At 40.1% G+C, this 23,246-nt stretch overlaps 1 protein-coding gene across 1 annotated transcript in view; it reads right to left on the bottom strand.

Moving 5' to 3' along the window:
- Positions 1–23,246, bottom strand: part of LOC120930432 (sulfate transporter-like) — a 50,125-nt gene that overhangs the window by 10,429 nt on the left and 16,450 nt on the right. The gene's annotated exons all lie outside the window — the stretch shown is intronic.

The following is a 23,246-nucleotide window of genomic DNA, read 5'->3' on the forward strand; positions in this document are numbered from 1 at the left end:
CTTCCCCAGCATGCCCAGTGGGGAGACCACTCCAACTGGGCTGTTCCCGAGGAAAGACACCCAATACACCATGACCTGCCTTAGTTCCAACAGTGGCCTGTGGTGGTACCGCCACCTACAGGCAAACAAAGGGAAATCCCTCCAGGCACAGGCATAGCCGGAACAGAGGCTGTTTTAACAAAGTTTGAGCTAAACTACCAGCTCAGACACCCTCTACATTTGACATAGCGCCTGGTCATTGGGAGCAGGGTACTACATGTATAATTAGTATTAATTTTAGTTTGTTTTAATTTGGGTTTATTGAATCTGCCAGGATCCCTCTACCAAGAGACAATTTGGAACCTACTGCTTGTGAGCAGCCACAACCCCAGTCACTAGGGTACTCCAGGTGACTGAAGAAGACTTTTTCATCCACCCCTAATTTGTTTTTGTTGTATACTTTTCCTGCACCATATCATTGAATATTTCCTACATGTGTCATAGTAAAAGCTGTACCACATTTGAACTAATTAAAGGCATTTTGCACTTTCAAATGTTTTTGTTGTTTTAACTAGGTATTACGTTAGTTATATTCCCCGTGTTGTTTGTTTCCTTTAACTTTTAATGATGGGCTCACATATTGAAGCTGCAGTTTATAGTGTCAAACAAAACTTATAAAGTAGGCACTATTTTTTGTTTGATTTCTTAGTGTGATTCACACTTAAAGGGGCAGCTGTCACACGCATCTACAAAGGGCCGTATTTAATATGGTTTAGGCCCTGGGCAAACATTTTTTTGCCCCCCCCCCTCAGCTTATTTTGGGCCTGGCTGGTTCACATGTATTTTTTTTGGTGGCCCTCATTTGCGCCGGAATAGCAGCCCATTCATTTGAATGGCCATGCCATGCCTTCGTTTCCTGCAGAAAAAAAGGTGCATGCAGCATTTTAAAAATGCAGTTGCCTTGAAATCCATTCTGCTTTTGCACCATGCAACTAACCTGCAGTTCCTGCACACACAAACGCGCACTATGTTTTTAAAAGCGTGACCTAAACATCTAAAAATGCAGCAAGTTTGCCGGTGCAGGAACTGCAGATAAACAGCTTGCTTCCTCACAACAGTTAAAGGTATATAGACAGGCTAGGGTGGTATATAGACAGGCTAGGGTGGTATATAGACAGGCCAGGGTGGTATATAGACAGGGTGGTATATAGACAGGGTGATATATACACAGGCCAGGGTGGTATATAGACAGGGTGGTGTATACGCAGGCCAAGGTGGTATATGGGCAGGCCAAGGTTGTATGTGGACAGGCCGGGGTGGTATATGGACAGGCCAGGGTTGGTATATGGACAGGCCGGGGTGGTATATGGACAGGCCAGGGTAGTATATGGACAGGCCAGGGTAGTATATGGACAGGCCAGTGTGGTATATGGGCAGGCCAGGGTGGTATATGGACAGGCCAGGGTAGTATATGGACAGGCCAAGGTGGTATATGGACAGGCCAGGGTGGTATATGGACAGGCCAGGGTGGTATAAGGAAAGGCCAGGGTGGTATATGGACAGGCTAGGGTGGTATATGGACAGGCCAGGGTAGTATATGGACAGGCCAGGGTGGTATAGGGAAAGGCCAGGGTGGTATATGGACAGGCTAGGGTGGTATATGGACAGGCCAGGGTGGTATATGGGCAGGCCAGGGTGGTATAGGGAAAGGCCATGGTGGTATATGGACAGGCTAGGGTGGTATATGGACAGGCTAGGTCCTAGACTAGTTTGGGAGAGGCGGAGAGAATGAGGGGAGAGAGAAGAGTGGGAACAGAGAGGGGAGTTGTTCTGGGGATGGAAGTCACACTCACCAATTATGTCTCCCCCTTTTAGTCTGGTGTCCCTCAGGGCTGTAGCTGCTATTGTTTGAAAAGTGTCACAGAACTCCTCTTGCAGCACAAAGAAAGTGCATGGTATGCATGTGGATGGAGTGTGGGTGGGGGTTGGGCCGGCAAAAAATGGGAGGCGGAGTATCAGATTGGAGAAGCAGCAGCGTGAGAGTGGGGTTAGGAGGACAGTGTAGACAGGACACAGCCCGACTCCTGTGTAAGCTGGCTTTCCCCCTGTGTTGCTGAGACAGGACGCCAGAGGCTGTGGAGCGCCGGAGATAGAGCGGTATAGCTGCTCACGATCTCCACACTACAAGTCATGGTGCCTGGGGGAGAAGACGCTCCTCCCACAACTGCCCACACAGACTCCGCCCCCCCTCCCCCACTCTTGTTTATCCTTATCCCCGCCCGGCTCATCCTCTGGAGCTCTATTGCGGGATGTGGGGTGAAAAGCCAATCTGCTCAATGGATTTTCAGCACCGATTTGTGAGCAGCATGCACGCTTAACGGACGGCTCTGCTTTGGGCCCCTAACAATGACAGGGCCCTGGGCAGCTTCCCCGTTTGCCCTGCGGTAAAGATGGCCCTGCATCTACATAGGGTTGGCACCTTTTATATTTTGAAAGAAGCAGTTTATAGTGTGTTGGCTGATCGATTTCCCCTATGTCCATGTACTCATTTACCTATCTTATCCCTTTTCGCTAAAGGGACAGGCAACTTCTTATAGAATAACTGAATACAATACCCAAACTGTACTGCTGGTGATCCTATCCAAGGCTGAAAACCGGTGCTAGTAGCTGGGCTGTTAGCCCCTTAGTACTTTTAACGTTGATAGATATAAACCAGAAACTCACTGGACTCAATTATATAGCAATGCTATGAGTAAGGCCACAAGTGCCAAAATGTGTTAGCATTGTTTTACTGGATGTTCTTGTGTAGCCAATAAAGATTTTCAATGTTTGAATCCACCAAATTGCTGGCTTATATCTATCAGCAGGCAACTTTTGGGTTACACAATGCCCAGTCAAAGCCTTACCATTTCCTCTCTAGTGCACCACAAATGTGGGAGTGCTAATATGTTGAAAACATATCTCTGTCAGCATGGTGGTCTCCCAGTGAAAGCCCTGCTTGCCGAGGCAGGTCTAATTACTGCACCTGCAGGGCACTAGAGTGAGAGACCAAGGGATTGTATGAAATATAGCTTCTTCACATGAAGTGTCAGTTTTCAGACTACAGACCAAGGTCATTCCTTAACATGTGCAGTGCCATCCCACATGCCGATTGAAAATTCTTACCTCGAAAGATTTAAGCTACTATAGACTCTACAGGCCAACAAGTGACCCAATGAAACAACATGATCAACGCACATATTATGCAGGTGAAAAACACAGCGTGCAGGTAGAAAGGTTTATAATGGCTTTAAAGAGGCTTTCCCCACACAGAAATAAATCACTGCTGAATGGTTTGCCATGGTGGAGGATTTGCCTCTACTAAAGCAAGAGGTGATGTTTTCAGGGAGATCTGCTTATTACATCTAGGTCAGTGTGACAAGGTAGACAGACCATTCTCCTGTTATTCTGCCTGGACATTTAAATTCTCAGATAGGTATCTATCGTTTAACTTAACCGCTTCAATACAGGGCATTTTCACCCCCTTCCTGCCCAAATGCAGGAAGGGGGTGTACCCGAATGAAATCTTTATGTTTTTTTCCCCACAAATAGAGTTTTCGTTTGGTATTTGCTCACCACTGCGGTTTTTATTTTTTATGTTATAAACAAAAGAAGAGCAACAATTTTAAAAAAAACACAATATTTTTTACTTTTTGATTTAATAAATATCACAATTAAAAAAAAAAAACGTTTCTTTTCCTCAGTTTATACCAATACGTATTCTACATGTTTTTGGTAAAAAAAATCGCAATAAGCGTTTATTGATTGGTTTGCGCAAATGTTATAGCATCTACAAAATAAGGGATAGATTTATGGCATTTTTTTTTTATTTTTTTTACTAGTAATGGTGGCGATCTGCAATTTTTATTGTGACCGTGACATTGCGACAGACACATCGAACACTTTTGACACGTTTTTTTTCGACCATTTACATTTATACAGCGATTAGTGCTATAAAACTGCACTGTTTACTGTGTAAATGTGACTGGCAGGGAAGGGGTTAACACTAGGGGGCGATCAAGGGGTTAATATGTTCACTAGTGAGTAATTCTAACTGTAGGGGAAGAGGACTCACAAGGGGAGGAGACCGATTTGTGTGTTCCTCTGTACTGGGAACGCACATCGGTCTCCTCTCCTCTGACAGGACATGGATCGGTATATTTACACACACAGATCCATGGTCCTGCCGTGATCATGGGCAATCGCGGGTGCCCGGCAGACATCGCAGCCGCTGGGCATGCGCACCGGGTCCCGAGAGATGCGCTGGCGGCGCGCACGCCCCCTAGCCACCCGGGAAGCCCAGGATGTCATATGACATCCACCCGGAGGGAGGGTTCCCGCCGACGTAATTTTACAAAGACTCAGTAGGGAAAGGGTTAAAGACATTATACTGTTTCAAAAAGATAGTTCTCCAAGACTGCATTGACTCATTCCTATTATTATTATTATTATTATTATGGGTTTATTGGAGCTTTTTACAGTACTAAAGGGTAAATTGGCCAGGAAACAAACAATAGACACACTATTACAACCTGATGCCCCACCAAACCTGAATACTGAAATGACTGATCGCAGAGAGAGAATAATATATATTGAGTAATAGCAATAGAAGTAGAAAACCTACCAGACAAAAATTGTCAGTCATAGTAGCTAGAAAGCTGAGTACACTGTGATCTGTGTTATCTAAACCTGCTACTTTTAAATTAGAAAATGTTTCTTGGGTAGATAACCAGTGGCTGGTATCTCATGAAAACTTAGAGTATTTTTAAATATAGTGAAAGGTTAACCTCTTACTAAGGAAATGGTAACAAATAAGTGCATATATTGTTGGCACTGAATTTGTGTTCTTTTGGAACTACTATGGGGTGTTTAGAAGATTTCCCCTTAGACCAAGTTGGGAAGTAAAGGAAAGGCAGAATGTTTAAAGATTAAAAAAAGAAATGTAGATGGATATAGAGAGGTGCTCACTATTACTAGAGTGTGTCTAAAGCCCCATACACACTATGGGCTAGATTCATCAAGCCTGCCGTAAGTTTGTGCGGGCGTAGCGTATCCTATTTACGCTACGCCTCCGCAACTTAGACAGGCAAGTGCAGTATTCACAAAGCACTTGCTCCGTAAGTTGCGGCGGCGTAGTGTAAATCTGCCGGTGTAAGCGCGCCAAATTCAAATTCTGAAGAGGTGGGTGTGTTTTATGTAAATAAAATATGACCCCACGTACATGACGTCTTTAACAAACGGCGCATGCGCCGTTCCTGAAAGAATCCCAGTGCGCATGCTCGAATTTCCGCCGCAAATCGTCAATGCTTTGGACGTGGACGTAATTTACGCAAAGCCCTATTCGCGAACGACTTACGCAAACGACGTAAACAACGCAAAATTTGACGCTGGCCCGACGTCCATACTTAACATTGGTTGCTCCTCATATAGCAGGAGCAACGTTACGCCGGAAAAAGCCTTACGCAAACGACAAAAAAAATTCCGCCGGGCGCACGTACGTTTCTGAATCGGCGTAGCCAGCTCATTTGCATATTCGACGCTGAAATCGACGGAAGCGACACCTAGCGGCCAGCGTAAATATGCAACTAAGATACGACGGCGTAAGAGACTTACGCCAGTCGGATCTTAGGCAAATTTTGGTGTATCTTGCTTTCTGAATACAGAAAGAAGATACGCTGGCGCAGATTTGCATTTACGCGGCGTATCAATAGATACGCCGGAAAAATTCTCTCTGAATCTAGCCCTATCAGTTTTCCTTCAGGTTTTTCTCTTCAGATTTACCAAAACCATGTAGTGCAAGGGCCTGCCTGATTGCATACAAATTGAAACTCTAAGGTTTGACCTCATATTAGAACCCGAAGAGAAAAACCTGCAGGAAAACTGATAGTGTGTATGGGGCTTAAGGCATGGGTCTTCAAACTACGGCCTTCCAGTTGTTCAGGAACTACAATTCCCATCATGCCTGTGAATGCCAGTGTGTTACAATGCCTCATGGGATGTGTAGTTCTACAACAGCTGGAGGGCCTTGGTTTGAGGATCCCTGGCTTAAGGTACCTGGGCTCCTCTCACTTGAGAAGGTAATAAAACACCAGACACCCAAGAAAGTTGAAGACCCTTGCCATGATGAGGTGAATCTGGATTTGTCTTATATCAAGTCTTATTTTTGGTTAGTATTTTTTTTAAAGGTCAATTAGAACCCATGAAAGATTTGAAGCTACAGAAGACCACCAGGTAGCTGGTTGGTGAGCAAGAACCCCAGTCTATGAGCTGATGGGTTCAACAGAAAAATAAATTCTGGAGTCCTTCCAGACAATCAATGCAAGAAAGTACTTGAACTTGACTCAGTCCTTCCAATGGTGCAATTTGTCACCCTTGCCAAGGAAGCCCAGCTCATAAGAAAAGTAATGTTTGACAGCTTAAAAGGTGCAATGAAAAATGTAATTCTGCTTTATAGGTTGGTGTTAAAATGTTTATGTTTGCTTCCTCAAAGAAACAATGAATGATTGTGAAGTAAATCCCTTCTTTTTCTCTCCTATTACTGCCTCTCATCTCTGTCCCTGCTAGATACCTGTTTTGTAGACATTCCCATTGTAAAGCCCAGGCAAATCTCATATGCTTCTTTCCTCTTTTCTGTGAGCACATCTGAGGATGTTTTCCAGGCAGTCAATCTGAAACGCCCCCCTCTGCATGTGCTGTGGAGGCACCTGGTGTCAGGGACAAGTACTATCCGATATCCCCAAATAGTTATTTATTACTATCTGATTGCCTGAGAAAGTCTAATGTAATGCACAGGGCGGAGTGAAGGTGATATTGTTACACCAACAGTAAATAGGATATACAATACTTTCTACTATAAAACACAGCCATTAAAAAAAAGGTAAAAAAATAATAATAATATTTCTTCATTAATTTAGGCCAATATGTTTTCTGCTACATGTTTTTGGTTAAAAATTCCAATAAGCATATATTGATTGATTTGCGCAAACGTTATAGCATCCACAAAATATGCGGTATTTTCATGGAATTTTTTAATTTTTCATTAGTAATGATGTCGATCAGCAACTTACAGCAGAACTGCAACGTTGTGGTAGACAAAATAAACACTGAGTGACACTTTTGATACTTTTTATGGGGACCATTGACACCAATACAGTGATCAGTGCTAAAAAATATGCACTGTCACTGTACTAATGACACTGGCAGGGAAGGTGTTAACACCAGGGGTGATCAAAGGAGTAAATGTGTTCATAGGGAGTGCTTGCTTACTGTGTAGGGGGTGCTTTAACTATTGGGAAAACAGAGATCCATGTTCCTGCTTAGCAGAAACTCGTGATCTCTGTCTTCCCTACTAACAGCACAGTGATCTGCCTTGTTCACATAGGCAGATCGCCGTTCTGCCTCTGTCGGGTCACGGCAGACATTGTGTCCAATCACAGCAGAAGCGGGTTGCGGCGTAGCACGTTTGTGCTGCAGACCCGGAAGTGAAGAATCACGTTCCTGTACCTGTACGTGATTCTGTGCAGAGGAGCCACTGGCCCGCAGTAAATGTATGTAGGGCGGTCGGCAACAGGTTAAACCTCATAGCTACCTAAAAAAGCTAACCAAATAATTAAGCTTTCTATCTCTAGGTTTATGAAGGGCTTAATGCCCTATACACATGATCAGAAAATCGGACTGCAGATCTTTTTTTGCATACTAGTCATATATTGAACCTGAAGAGATTACCAAAGTTACGAAAATTCTCGTACAACAGAATAAAAAGTGATGTCATGTGTTGTAGTGTATTTGTATTGTATTTTCGGACAACAACTGTACTGATTAAATGAAAATCGTACGATCTGGTATCGTGCATGTCTGATAAAATAATATTGGATGAACTGTCATGATCGGCTTTCGAAAGCTCTGTATTAACGATCCGATTATCGTATGATCGCGTCGAAAGCAGTATTTTTCATCCGATTTTCGGATTGTGTGTACGGGCCATTAACCACTTAAGCCCTGGACCATTTCTCTGGCCATTTTTTGCGATTCGGCATTGCGTCGCTTTAACTGACAATCGCTCGGTTGTGCGACGTGGCTCCCAAACAAAATTGACGTCCTTTTTTTTTCACAAATAGAGCTTTCTTTTGGTTGTATTTGATCACCTCTGCGGTTTTTATTTTTTGTGCTATAAACAAAAATATAACGACAATTTTGAAAAAAAAAACAATATTTTTTACTATGTGCAATAATAAATAGCCCCCAAAAATATATAAAAAAATAATAATTTTCCTCAGTTTAGGCCGATACGTATTCTTCTACATATTTTTGGTAAAAAAAATCGCAAATAGCGTTTATTGATTGGTTTCCACAAAAGTTATAGCGTGTACAAAATGAGGGATAGTTTTTTTTACTAGTAATGGCGGTGATCAGTGATTTTTATCGTGACTGCGACTTTATGGCGGACACATCGGACACTTTTGACACCATTTTGGTCAGGGCTACTCTGTGCAAACCCATTGCAGGAGCATGTAAGTATAACATGTTTGTTATTAAACATAAATAAAAAAAGGTTTAGAATCAGTTTCAAATTACCTGGATAAATAATACAGCTATCTCTGTAAACAGAAAACCAAGTGTCTTTGCCTCATTCTCCCATCTCTTAGACAAAAGCTTTGGAGATAGGAGACTGGATTTATTACTAGTGTTGAGCAGAATACGCCATATTCGATTTCGCGATATATCTCGAATATATAGTCGAATATTCGAGATATATTCGCTAAATTCGAATATTCGTGATATTTTATCGAAATGAAATGATTGCGAATTTTCGCTATTGCGAATGCGAAAATAATTGCGAATTTTCGATAACTGCGGTAGGAGCACTCTGATTGGCTCAGAATATTCTTGATATTTTTTCGAAATTTCGCAAAATGCGAATGCGATATTTACTGCGCAATTTCGACAAATGCTGTAGGAGCACTCTGATTGGCTCAGAATATTCGTGATATTTTACAATACAAAATAATTGCGAATATTCGGCAAATGCGGAAGGAGCACTCTGATTGGCTCAGAATATTCTTGATATTTTACAATACAAAATAATTGCGAATATTCGGCAAATGCGGAAGGAGCACTCTGATTGGCTCAGAATATTCTTGATATTTTACAATACAAAATAATTGCGAATATTCGGCAAATGCGAAAGGAGCACTCTGATTGGCTCAGAATATTCGTGATATTTTACAATAGAAAATAAAGAGTGTTTTGCATTGGTGGTGATTCTTTACTCTATCCATCTGTCACAGCCGTTTGTCAATCAAACACCTTGAAGATTGAACACGTTCATGCTGCATGCTTTGGACTTTTTTTCACTTCACATATCAAAGACATTTTTATGAAAGATTATTTTTCTATTATTGGGACTATATTTCTTTATATATTTGTTTCACTGTGTATTTCACAAGTTATTTGCGCTTGCTTATTTTATAATTTGCCCACATGTCTTGTCACTAGACATATTTTTTATTCTTGTAGAGCGACTCCATTTCTGTCTTGTATTAATTTATGTTGTATAACATTTTTGAGTTGCTGCAGTATTCTCCCCTTTTTTTAAGGTATGCGCAATTTTTTCCTTCTTACAAAAAAAAATAATATCAAACATACAAATATTCATAACAGAAACATACACAAAGCCCCCCCCCCTTTTGCATCAGAGACAATCAGAGTTCTCCTACCACAGTTATCGAAAATTCGCAATCATTTTTGCATTTGCATTAGCGAAAATTCGCAATTTTTTTTTTTTTTAATTCGGCAACATAAAAGGATCGCCTCAGCTTAGCTACTCGGCCCAGGGTCTCTAATCATACCAGCAATGCTTTTAGACGTCGATAGGATGTGATCTGTTTTAAAAATAAAATTGAAAAAATGCGAATATTCGGAATTGCGAATATTCACCGCGAAATTCGAAATATATTGCGAATACTCGAATATGCCATATTCGAGCCGAATATTCGCAATACGAATATTCGTGAGCAACACTATTTATTACCGTTTTATGTTATTATGTAAAGAGTTGCAGACATCTGCGCTCCATTGACCCATCATAAGGGCAAGTTAAATAATAAAAATTCACCATCTGAGGTTAAGCTGTTTACCCCATTTCTCTCTTATAAGATGCTATGTCCTTGAAGTTGTAATAAAAAATGGGTCCATAAAAACATTGGGGCAGATCCACAAAAGAATTACGCCGGCGTATCTATTGATCGTATCTTTGTTTTGTATCTACAAAACAAGATACGACTGCATCTGGGATCGATCCGACAGGTGTACGTCTTAGTACGCCGTCGGATCTTAGGTGCATTTTTCTGCCGGCCGCTAGGTGGCGTTTCCGTTGAATTCCGCGTTGAGTATGCGTTGCGTTGCGTTGAGTATGCAGCTAGTTACGGCGATCCACAAACGTACGTCCGGCCGGCGAATTTTTTTACTTTGTTTGCGTTCGGCTTTTTCCGGCGTATAGTTACCCCTGCTATTATGAGGCGTACTCAATGTTAAGTATGGTCATCGTTTCCACGTCGAATTTTGAATTTTTTACTTAGTTTGCGTAAGTCGTTCGTGAATAGGGATTTGCATAGAATGACGTCACCGTTGTAAACATTGGCTTGTTCTGGTTTAATTTCGAGCATGCGCACTGGGATACCCCCACGGACGGCGCATGCGCCGTTAAAAAAAACGTTGTCGGGTCACGACGTATTTACATAAAACACGCCCCCATCACATCCATTTGAATTACGCGCCATTACGCCGCCAAAGATACACTACGCCGACGTAACTTACGGCGCAAATTCTTTGAGGATTAAAAAAAAAAAAAAGTTACGGTGGCGTAGTGTATCTTAGATACGCTACGCCCGACGCAAAAATGCGCCGATGTACGTGGATCTGCCCCATTCTGTCTTGTGCAGACGTCAAACTCAAATTAATATTATATTGGGGAAAAGACAATAACGCTTCTAAGCCACTTTTCTGGCGTTAATTCCTTTTGTTAATGTATAGCACCAAATTCATGAAGCATCTGAGACACTTTTGGTTCTGACAGGGACTTGTGCACCAAATTCAGGTAGTACTAAAATGTGCCACTTTTATGTTGTGGTGCAATGAATGTGCCAAATTCAAAATAAAATACAGACAGTTCATATGTTATGAAAGTGGAACTAATTAAGACTAACTCTCTTTTGGCTTGTACACAAAAAAAATAGCGCATACAGATTTTGCAAAAGTGTATCAGAACACTTGTCTCCCTATCTGCTTGCTACAGTTAGAAAGTTTGACAACTTCATCTTCAACAGCAGATATCCCCCTAGACCGAATTTCACTTACGGTGTCACCTTTAAAGTGAGGTGAGAACATATAGCAATACAACAACCCAACATGTTTCTCAATATACTGTTTTAGTAAAAGTTTAAATAACAAGCAACAGATAATAGCTGATCTATTCAATTTGAAAGAAGCTTCAATTGAAGCTTTAGGTCCTCACATGGAAAGGATCATAATCCTTCATTTTGATGAAAACAAAATCAGTAAGGTCCCAAATTTTCAACCAGAAAAATAGAAAAATATACTTAAAAAATTTAAAATGCATGAAATCATTGAAATCGCTGTTAACATTTACATTGTTGGTAATTATTGTGGATACACATAAAATAAAACATTGATTTTCAAACCTGAGTCATGGTTGTTGAAGTCTTCTCAGCTTCTGAAAATAAAGATTAATGAAGCGGTAGCAGTTTTAACAAATATATATATACTAAGATGATGTCATGAGCATAAAATAAACTACAATTCACCTGACATCATATAATCTTTGCCAGGTTTCCAAAACACAATAGGCAGCATGCATTATAATTAGAATAATCATTTTTGCAAGACAATATTGCCAGTAGATAGTTTTTCAAAACAAAAAAGGGGCATGCAATATGATTGGAATAATACTTTTTGCAATACATTATATTGCCAAAAGATAATTTAATCATAACAAAGGGGAAGGATGCAGTATAATAGGAGTGGGATAAATCAAAACTTAGTTTTTCTATAAACCTTGTTGCCCCAATACAGGGGGTAGAATATCTTTTATTTTATTTGAATACATAGTAATTACTACACATGGGCAATCAGAGCAGTAATTGATGAATACTGTACACAACTCCTTGTATTACATCACATCAGGGATAACTGGCTTGGCCGCCACAAGCCAGTTATCCCTGTGGTAACTCTTTTGACATCTCCTGCTTAAAACCCAAAAAGTCAGGAGTCGGATTGCCGCCAAAGACATGGCGGTCAGCTTGGGTTAGTCTGCGGTGGGTCCTGGGTGCCGTCTGTAGCCGGATTGCCCCCAAAGACCTCGCCGGCCAGCTTGGACCAAAGAAGATTTTCACCGCTCCAGGTGAGCCCTATAGACAATCAGGGACGGTTGGATTACCAAGGTGCTGGCAATGCACGTAGCAGTAGCAATAGGAGGAAGGAGATGGACAGCCGCACTCCGAAATAACTTTTCAAAAAAGTTGTCTTTTATTTTCAAGCAGGAACATGCATAATCACCACAACCATAAACCAGGACAGCCGACTAGTTTCGCACTCTTGCTAGTGCTTAATCATGGCTCAGCCGGCCAGCTTTTGTCTTATGACATAAATGAATTATTTTGTATTATTTTGTTGATGAAATAGTTAATGACATTTACTGCAATACAACAAAAACTTGGAATGTTTAAGAATTTACTCATAATTACATTGTTTTAAACAAAGCCTGCAAAATACACTGTAATGGAAAGTTTTATTATAGTGCTGTAAGTGTTTGCAAACACTGGTAAGGAAAGAAGACTGCACTGACCTGGTTTTCTCCCATCTATGCACTCCATGCAACCTCTCCAACTATCCTTTCCCTCTCTCTGATCACTACCTTATAACTTTCACTCTCTCCCTCTCCTCCACCTCCTCTCCCTCCAACTGCCTAACAGTTATCTGTAGAAACCTTCACCATCTCAAGAGAAGAGAACTTCTCTACTCTGCTACTGACCACTTCTATCACAAATCTCACCCCTGTCCTGCCCCAACCTTGCTACTTCTGTCTACAACGCTTCCCTGTCATCCTCCCTGGACACACTGGCCTCCCTCACTACACACAGAATCAGGCCGCAACCCCTACAACCTTGGCAAACAGATGACACCAGAAGTCTGAAAAAACATAGCTGTGCTCTTGAGCACCTTTGGCATAAGTCTCAGAAAGATTTCAACGAATATAAATCTGCCCTCTAAAAACACAATTTCTCCCTCCCCACTGCCAAGCAGACCTTTTTTAACACTCTCATCTCTCATTAACAATTTATAATCCCATCCCCATCAATTCGTCTCTACCTTTTACTCTCTACTTCGTCCTCCACTGCCTCCACCCACTAACTCACTCACTGCCCAGGAGATCACCAATCGCTTCAAACATAAGATACAATTGGTGGGGAGATATCCACTGTACAGATACCTTCTTCACTTAACACTCCATGCCCACAGGCACAATCATTACTTCCCTCGTTCAACCCCACTACTATAGACGAGAATGCTAAACTTCTTGCTAACGTCCAGCCAACCACCTGCCCTCTGGATTCTGTTGCCTTGCAAATGTTACGTTCACCCTCTGGCTCTATTCTACACTCTCTAACTCACATCTTCAATCTCTCCCTCTCTTCTGGCATCTTCCATAGCTTAAACATGCACTAGTCACCCTATAAGCATTTATTGGATTCCAACAATCTTAACAAATTAAGCCCCATCTAGGTGCTTCCATTTTTATCCAAACTTCTTAAATGTCTGGTCTACAAATGACTGAGCAACCAACTGATTGAGATCAACCTTCTTGATCCCCTGCAGTCTTCATTTCACACTCAACACTCCACAGAAACTGCCCTCCAAAACTAACAAATGATCTACTAACTGCCAAAACCAATGGACACTATTCTGTACTCCTACTTCTGGACCATTTTGCTGCCTTTGATACAGATATGTGATTGTACTCTTCCCTGGTTCTCTTCCTACTTATTCAACTGCACCTTTAGCATTACTTACAATTCTACTTCCTCCTCCCTTCCTGCTTTCTCTGTTGGGGACCCCGAAGGTTCTGTTCTTGGATCTCCTATTCTCGATCTAGACCTCCCCGTTAGGTCAGCCTCCCATGGCTTCCAATACCATCTCTATGCCAACAACACCCAGATTTCTCTCTCTATCCCCTCAGCTCACTCCCTTAGTTTTTCCTCACGTATCACATATTTACTAACAGACATATCACACCACTTCCTCAAAGTCAATCTATCCCAAACCAAGCTCATAATTTTTTATCCCCCACGTGCCCCTTCCCCTGATTTCTCTGTCAAAGGTTCTAGGTGTTATACTGGACGCTGATTTATCCTTTAGGCCACATGTTCAATCACTGTCCACATCTTGTCGCCTCGACCACTGAAATAACCATCTCTTTGTGTACTTTTTAAACAAACAATTAGATATACAACCACTTTCGCATTCCACATCCATTGGCCATTTCATTCAATCTCCATTTAGAAATGTTTCCCTAGTGCATAGGATTACACAACCTTAAAGCGGTGGTTCACCCTCATTACCAACATTTTAGCATTAAATTAGGCATAGTAGCGCGAGCTACAGTATGCCTGTATTTATTTTTTTAGCCCCGTACTCACTGTGCAATCGTATAGATAAGATTCCGACTCCCCGCGGGGAATGGGCGTTCCTATCCAGAGGGAGCATGATTGACGGCCGGCTATGGCACGTCACACTCCTCGAAGATAGCCGGAGTAGGTCTCGGCTCTTCACGGCGCTTGCGCACAGACTATGCGCAGGCGCCGTGAAGCGCCAAGTCCTATTTCGGCTATTTCCGGAGAAGCGTGACGCGCCATAGCCGGCCGTCAATCATGCTCCCTCTGGATAGGACTGCCCATTCCCCGTGGGGAGTCGGAATCTTATCTATACGATTGCACAGTGAGTACGGGGCTAAAAAAATAAATACAGGCATACTGTAGCTCGCGCTACTATGCCTAATTTAATGCTATAAAAAAAAATTGTTTTATTAGGGTGAACCCCCTCTTTAAGTTACTCCCGTTTTCTTTCTTAACCACAATTCCTCTGGCGTAGCCTCTGAAATACATAACTTCCTCTTATTTATTTTCATAGCGTGGATTTCAACTACTTCTTAATTATAATATTCTTAAACTTGTATTAATGAAAAAGGATAAAAATCAAACATTAGAAATCCCCAATCATAGTTACACAGCTTAAACATAATTAAAACCATTTTCACAAATAACCATTCCCTTGTTTTATAACAGGCAATGTCCTTATACTGTATAATGCAAAGTTCCCACTTCAACATCAACAAATGTGCCCATCGGCCCAACTACCCCTCAAACATACAATCTATTTTTTTCCTACATTAAACAACACTCTGGGTTCTTCTATAACACTATAATACCATTTATAGAACACCTCAAAGCAATTATATCAATTTGAAATATAGCACATTAGTTGATACCGAAAAAATACCTTTTAACTTCAGTAATGTAAGGATAGGCAATTACACAATTGAAACAGTCCTTAAAGTCAGACTCTAACGGAAATAATCAAAATATCCCATATATAAATTGAAATGTTACTCTTAAAAATTAGCATCTTGCAATTATTTTAAACCTTTTTTAACCTAAGTATCTAGGATCAGATTCCTAAAAAAAAACATCTGGTACCAGCGCATACATATAATTTAATATTGATGTGTCACATTCCCCTTTTAATGTTTCCAATTAACTATGCATTGGGCATGGGCTTAATATGTGCCCAACACATTTCATGAATAGACTGACAATAGCTGCAACATTTTAACAATAAACATGTAATAACATATTTTAAATCTGTATAGATAACTTTTCTGAATTAAAGCCTTCTTAACATTCACTCTTTAGTCCAGCAAGTCTCTTGGACTTGCTGAATATGGAATGCAACTAGAAAATGCATTTCCTGAGGAAAATGCGAGTGGGAATGCTGAATAGCTGAGCCCGCACCAAAGCCATTCACCATAACCACTAAACTATCTTTAGGACACACAGCTCCTTTCTCTATCTGCAAAGTAGAGAGTATGCTGACTTCCTGGTCGCCCCTCCCCCCTCAAGAGGTTTCCCCTCCCCCCAGGTCAGTGAGGAGGAATATTGCCCTGAGGTAAGGAAAGCTATTTATGGAAAGAAATTCCATTACAAACGCCTTTTAATTCACAGACCAATACATGAATTACGCCTTCAAACAAAACGTAATAAATCCACAACTGTACATGCGATCGATACAGCGACTTCACCGTTTGAAAGACACGGCCCTTGTGAACGCATTGATATGAAATTTATGTTGATAAACTTAAAAATGTGGCCATGTCAGCGATTTAGAAAAGAGCGTCTTTGTGTGTTTTGCAGGAATTTTTTTTAGACTTTTTAACATGACGGTCAATGGGAGGGCGTTTGAGGCACTTGTCCTTTAGAAGCTCCTGGAACTAAAAGTCAAATGCCTATCGCAAAACTGATCACATTGCCTGAAACCAGACAAGCATACCTACGTTTTGATATATAAATTGTGTATGACAAGTAGATCTTGTGGGCGTGAGAGCAATTTGTTCGCCCTTTTTTTAAAGATAATTTTTGTTTTCAAAGATCTCCACTCTAAAGGTCACATGACACACTCTAAACCTGCTCCATAGGATTACATTATAACCGATAAAAAAATCACTAAACGTAAATTGCGTTTTCACAAAAACCGTAAAAGATATCAATCTAAAAAGTCATGTTTGGATAGCTGAATATTTTGTGACCGCTTTAAAGTTTGTTTGGTGTCTGTAAGTGAAAGTATGAAGGAGCTGAAACTTTTGGCAGAACGTGTGTTTTGAAGCAGGAAAAAGGATGTTCTCATTGACTTCAATGTTAAAAAAAAGTGTCTAAAAGCTTAATATTTTAAAAAGTATAAATAGTACAAAAAAACTTGAAGAAGTCCCATCGTTAGCTGAATGAGATGAACATTTTAAAAGTTAAATGGTCTCAATAGCTGAAAGTATGCAGAAGTTACGCAGAGCCAAAAAACGTACGGAATAAAATTAAAATTAAGAACTAGACAATGCATTTCCTGAGGAAAATGCGAGTGGGAATGCTGAATAGCTGAATTGCTGAGCCCGCACAAAAGCCATTCACCATAACCACTACACTATCTTTAGGACATACAAGCAGTGTTCCTTCAGTACTTATAAAGCCTAATATCACACAGCTCCTTTCTCTATCTGCAATATAGAGAGTGTCCTGACTTGACTGGTCGCCCCTCCCCCCTCAAGAGGCTTTCTCCACATGAGGTGGGGGAGGAGGACTGCACTGAGGTAAAGAAAGCTATTTAGGGAATCAAAATACCATTAGAAACGCTTTCATCCACACACAAAATCAGTTATCGAAGCCTTCAAACAAAACGTAATAAATCCACAACCGTACATGCGATCGATACAGCGACTTCACCGTTTGAAAGACACGGCCCTTGTGAACGCATCGATATGAAATTTATGTTGATAAACTTAAAAATGTGGCCATGTCAGCGATTTAGAAAAGAGCGTCTTTGTGTGTTTTGCAGAAACATTTTTTAGACTTTTTAACATGACTCTTGTCCTTTAGAAGCTCCTGGAACTAAAACTAAAATACGTATCACAAAACTGATCACATTGCCTGAAACCAGACAAGCATACCTACGTTTTGATATATAAATTGTGTATGACAAGTAGATCTTGTGGGCGTGAGAGCAATTTGTTCCCCCTTTTTTTAAAGATAATATTTTTTGTGGATGATCTCCACTCTAAAGGTCACATGACACACTCTAAACCTGCTCCATAGGATTACATTATAACCGATAAAAAAATCACTAAACGTAAATTGCGTTTTCACAAAAACCGTAAAAGATATCAATCTAAAAAGTCATGTTTGGATAGCTGAATATTTTGTGACCGCTTTAAAGTTTGTTTGGTGTCTGTAAGTGAAAGTATGAAGGAGCTGAAACTTTTGGCAGAACGTGTGTTTTGAAGCAGGAAAAAGGATGTTCTCATTGACTTCAATGTTAAAAAAAAGTGTCTAAAAGCTTAATATTTTAAAAAGTATAAATAGTACAAAAAAACTTGAAGAAGTCCCATCGTTAGCTGAACGAGACGAACATTTTAAAAGTTGAATGGTCTCAATAGCTGAAAGTATGCAGAAGTTACGCAGAGCCAAAAAACGTACGGAATAAAATTAAAATTAAAACTAGACAATGCATTTCCTGAGGAAAATGCGAGTGGGAATGCTGAATTGCTGAGCCCGCACCAAAGCCATTCACCATAACCACTACACTATCTTTAGGACATACAAGCAGTGTTCCTTCAGTACTTATAAAGCCTAATATCACACAGCTCCTTTCTCTATCTGCAATATAGAGAGTGTCCTGACTTGACTGGTCGCCCCTCCCCCCTCAAGAGGCTTTCTCCACATGAGGTGGGGGAGGAGGACTGCACTGAGGTAAGGAAAGCTATTTAGGGAATCAAAATACCATTAGAAACGCTTTCATCCACACACAAAATCAGTTATCGAAGCCTTCAAACAAAACGTAATAAATCCACAACCGTACATGCGATCGATACAGCGACTTCACCGTTTGAAAGACACGGCCCTTGTGAACGCATCGATATGAAATTTATGTTGATAAACTTAAAAATGTGGCCATGTCAGCGATTTAGAAAAGAGCGTCTTTGTGTGTTTTGCAGAAACATTTTTTAGACTTTTTAACATGACTCTTGTCCTTTAGAAGCTCCTGGAACTAAAACTAAAATACGTATCACAAAACTGATCACATTGCCTGAAACCAGACAAGCATACCTACGTTTTGATATATAAATTGTGTATGACAAGTAGATCTTGTGGGCGTGAGAGCAATTTGTTCCCCCTTTTTTTAAAGATAATATTTTTTGTGGATGATCTCCACTCTAAAGGTCACATGACACACTCTAAACCTGCTCCATAGGATTACATTATAACCGATAAAAAAATCACTAAACGTAAATTGCGTTTTCACAAAAACCGTAAAAGATATCAATCTAAAAAGTCATGTTTGGATAGCTGAATATTTTGTGACCGCTTTAAAGTTTGTTTGGTGTCTGTAAGTGAAAGTATGAAGGAGCTGAAACTTTTGGCAGAACGTGTGTTTTGAAGCAGGAAAAAGGATGTTCTCATTGACTTCAATGTTAAAAAAAAGTGTCTAAAAGCTTAATATTTTAAAAAGTATAAATAGTACAAAAAAACTTGAAGAAGTCCCATCGTTAGCTGAACGAGATGAACATTTTAATAGTTGAATGGTCTCAATAGCTCAAAGTATGCAGGAGTTACGCAGAGCCAAAAAACGTACGGAATAATAAAATTAAAATTAAAATTAAGAACTAGACAATGCATTTCCTGAGGAAAATGCGAGTGGGAATGCTGAATAGCTGAATTGCTGAGCCCGCACAAAAGCCATTCACCATAACCACTACACTATCTTTAGGACATACAAGCAGTGTTCCTTCAGTACTTATAAAGCCTAATATCACACAGCTCCTTTCTCTATCTGCAATATAGAGAGTGTCCTGACTTGACTGGTCGCCCCTCCCCCCTCAAGAGGCTTTCTCCACATGAGGTGGGGGAGGAGGACTGCACTGAGGTAAAGAAAGCTATTTAGGGAATCAAAATACCATTAGAAACGCTTTCATCCACACACAAAATCAGTTATCGAAGCCTTCAAACAAAACGTAATAAATCCACAACCGTACATGCGATCGATACAGCGACTTCACCGTTTGAAAGACACGGCCCTTGTGAACGCATCGATATGAAATTTATGTTGATAAACTTAAAAATGTGGCCATGTCAGCGATTTAGAAAAGAGCGTCTTTGTGTGTTTTGCAGAAACATTTTTTTGACTTTTTAACATGACTCTTGTCCTTTAGAAGCTCCTGGAACTAAAACTAAAATACGTATCACAAAACTGATCACATTGCCTGAAACCAGACAAGCATACCTACGTTTTAATATATAAATTGTGTATGACAAGTAGATCTTGTGGGCGTGAGAGCAATTTGTTCCCCCTTTTTTTAAAGATAATATTTTTTGTGGATGATCTGCACTCTAAAGGTCACATGACACACTCTAAACCTGCTCCATAGGATTACATTATAACCGATAAAATATCACTAAACGTAAATTGCGTTTTCACAAAAACCGTAAAAGATATCAATCTAAAAAGTCATGTTTGGATAGCTGAATATTTTGTGACCGCTTTAAAGTTTGTTTGGTGTCTGTAAGTGAAAGTATGAAGGAGCTGAAACTTTTGGCAGAACGTGTGTTTTGAAGCGGTAAAAAGCATGTTCTCATTGACTTCAATGTTAAAAAAAGTGTCTAAAAGCTTAATATTTTAAAAAGTATAAATAGTACAAAAAAACTTGAAGAAGTCCCATCGTTAGCTGAACAAGACGAACATTTTAATAGTTGAATGGTCTCAATAGCTCAAAGTATGCAGAAGTTACGCAGAGCCAAAAAACGTACGGAACTAGAAAATGCATTCCCTGAGGAAAATGCGAGTGGGAATGCTGAATTGCTGAGCCCGCACCAAAGCCATTCACCATAACCACTACACTATCTTTAGGACACACAGCTCCTTTCTCTATCTGCAAAGTAGAGAGTATGCTGACTTCCTGGTCGCCCCTCCCCCCTCAAGAGGTTTCCCCTCCCCCCAGGTCAGTGAGGAGGAATATTGCACTGAGGTAGAAAGCTATTTATGGAAAGAAATTCCATTACAAACGCCTTTTAATTCACAGACCAATACATTAATTACGCCTCCAAACAAAACGTAATAAATCCACAACCGTACATGCGATCGATACAGCGACTTCACCGTTTGAAAGACACGGCCCTTGTGAACGCATCGATATGAAATTTATGTTGATAAACTTAAAATTGTGGCCATGCCAGCGATTTAGAAAAGAGCGTCTTTGTGTGTTTTGCAGGAAAAATTTTTAAATTTTTAACATGGACTGTCAATGAGAGTGGTTTTGTCACTCTTGTCCTTTAGAAGCTCCTGGAACTAAAACTAAAATACGTATCACAAAACTGATCACATTGCCTGAAACCAGACAAGCATACCTACGTTTTGATATATAAATTGTGTATGACAAGTAGATCTTGTGGGCGTGAGAGCAATTTGTTCGCCCTTTTTTTAAAGATAATTTTTGTTTTCAAAGATCTCCACTCTAAAGGTCACATGACACACTCTAAACCTGCTCCATAGGATTACATTATAACCGATAAAAAAATCACTAAACGTAAATTGCGTTTTCACAAAAACCGTAAAAGATATCAATCTGAAAAGTCATGTTTGGATAGCTGAATATTTTGTGACCGCTTTAAAGTTTGTTTGGTGTCTGTAAGTGAAAGTATGAAGGAGCTGAAACTTTTGGCAGAACGTGTGTTTTGAAGCAGGAAAAAGGATGTTCTCATTGACTTCAATGTTAAAAAAAAGTGTCTAAAAGCTTAATATTTTAAAAAGTATAAATAGTACAAAAAAACTTGAAGAAGTCCCATCGTTAGCTGAATGAGACGAACATTTTAAAAGTTAAATGGTCTCAATAGCTCAAAGTATGCAGAAGTTACGCAGAGCCAAAAAACGTACGGAATAAAATTAAAATTAAAATTAAGAAGAACTAGAAAATGCATTCCCTGAGGAAAATGCGAGTGGGAATGCTGAATTGCTGAGCCCGCACCAAAGCCATTCACCATAACCACTACACTATCTTTAGGACACACAGCTCCTTTCTCTATCTGCAAAGTAGAGAGTATGCTGACTTCCTGGTCGCCCCTCCCCCCTCAAGAGGTTTCCCCTCCCCCCAGGTCAGTGAGGAGGAATATTGCACTGAGGTAGAAAGCTATTTATGGAAAGAAATTCCATTACAAACGCCTTTTAATTCACAGACCAATACATTAATTACGCCTCCAAACAAAACGTAATAAATCCACAACCGTACATGCGATCGATACAGCGACTTCACCGTTTGAAAGACACGGCCCTTGTGAACGCATCGATATGAAATTTATGTTGATAAACTTAAAATTGTGGCCATGCCAGCGATTTAGAAAAGAGCGTCTTTGTGTGTTTTGCAGGAAAATTTTTTAAATTTTTAACATGGACGGTCAATGAGAGTGGTTTTGTCACTCTTGTCCTTTAGAAGCTCCTGGAACGAAAACTAAAATACGTATCACAAAACTGATCACATTGCCTGAAACCAGACAAGCATACCTACGTTTTGATATATAAATTGTGTATGACAAGTAGATCTTGTGGGCGTGAGAGCAATTTGTTCGCCCTTTTTTTAAAGATAATTTTTGTTTTCAAAGATCTCCACTCTAAAGGTCACATGACACACTCTAAACCTGCTCCATAGGATTACATTATAACCGATAAAAAAATCACTAAACGTAAATTGCGTTTTCACAAAAACCGTAAAAGATATCAATCTGAAAAGTCATGTTTGGATAGCTGAATATTTTGTGACCGCTTTAAAGTTTGTTTGGTGTCTGTAAGTGAAAGTATGAAGGAGCTGAAACTTTTGGCAGAACGTGTGTTTTGAAGCAGGAAAAAGGATGTTCTCATTGACTTCAATGTTAAAAAAAAGTGTCTAAAAGCTTAATATTTTAAAAAGTATAAATAGTACAAAAAAACTTGAAGAAGTCCCATCGTTAGCTGAATGAGACGAACATTTTAAAAGTTAAATGGTCTCAATAGCTCAAAGTATGCAGAAGTTACGCAGAGCCAAAAAACGTACGGAATAAAATTAAAATTAAAACTAGAAAATGCATTCCCTGAGGAAAATGCGAGTGGGAATGCTGAATTGCTGAGCCCGCACCAAAGCCATTCACCATAACCACTACACTATCTTTAGGACACACAGCTCCTTTCTCTATCTGCAAAGTAGAGAGTATCCTGACTTCCTGGTCGCCCCTCCCCCCTCAGGAGGTTTCCCCTCCCCCCAGGTCAGTGAGGAGGAATATTGCACTGAGGTAGAAAGCTATTTATGGAAAGAAATTCCATTACAAACGCCTTTTAATTCACAGACCAATACATTAATTATGCCTCCAAAC

Source organism: Rana temporaria, chromosome 3 (genome assembly GCF_905171775.1).
Source record: "Rana temporaria chromosome 3, aRanTem1.1, whole genome shotgun sequence".
Lineage (NCBI taxonomy): Eukaryota > Metazoa > Chordata > Amphibia > Anura > Ranidae > Rana > Rana temporaria.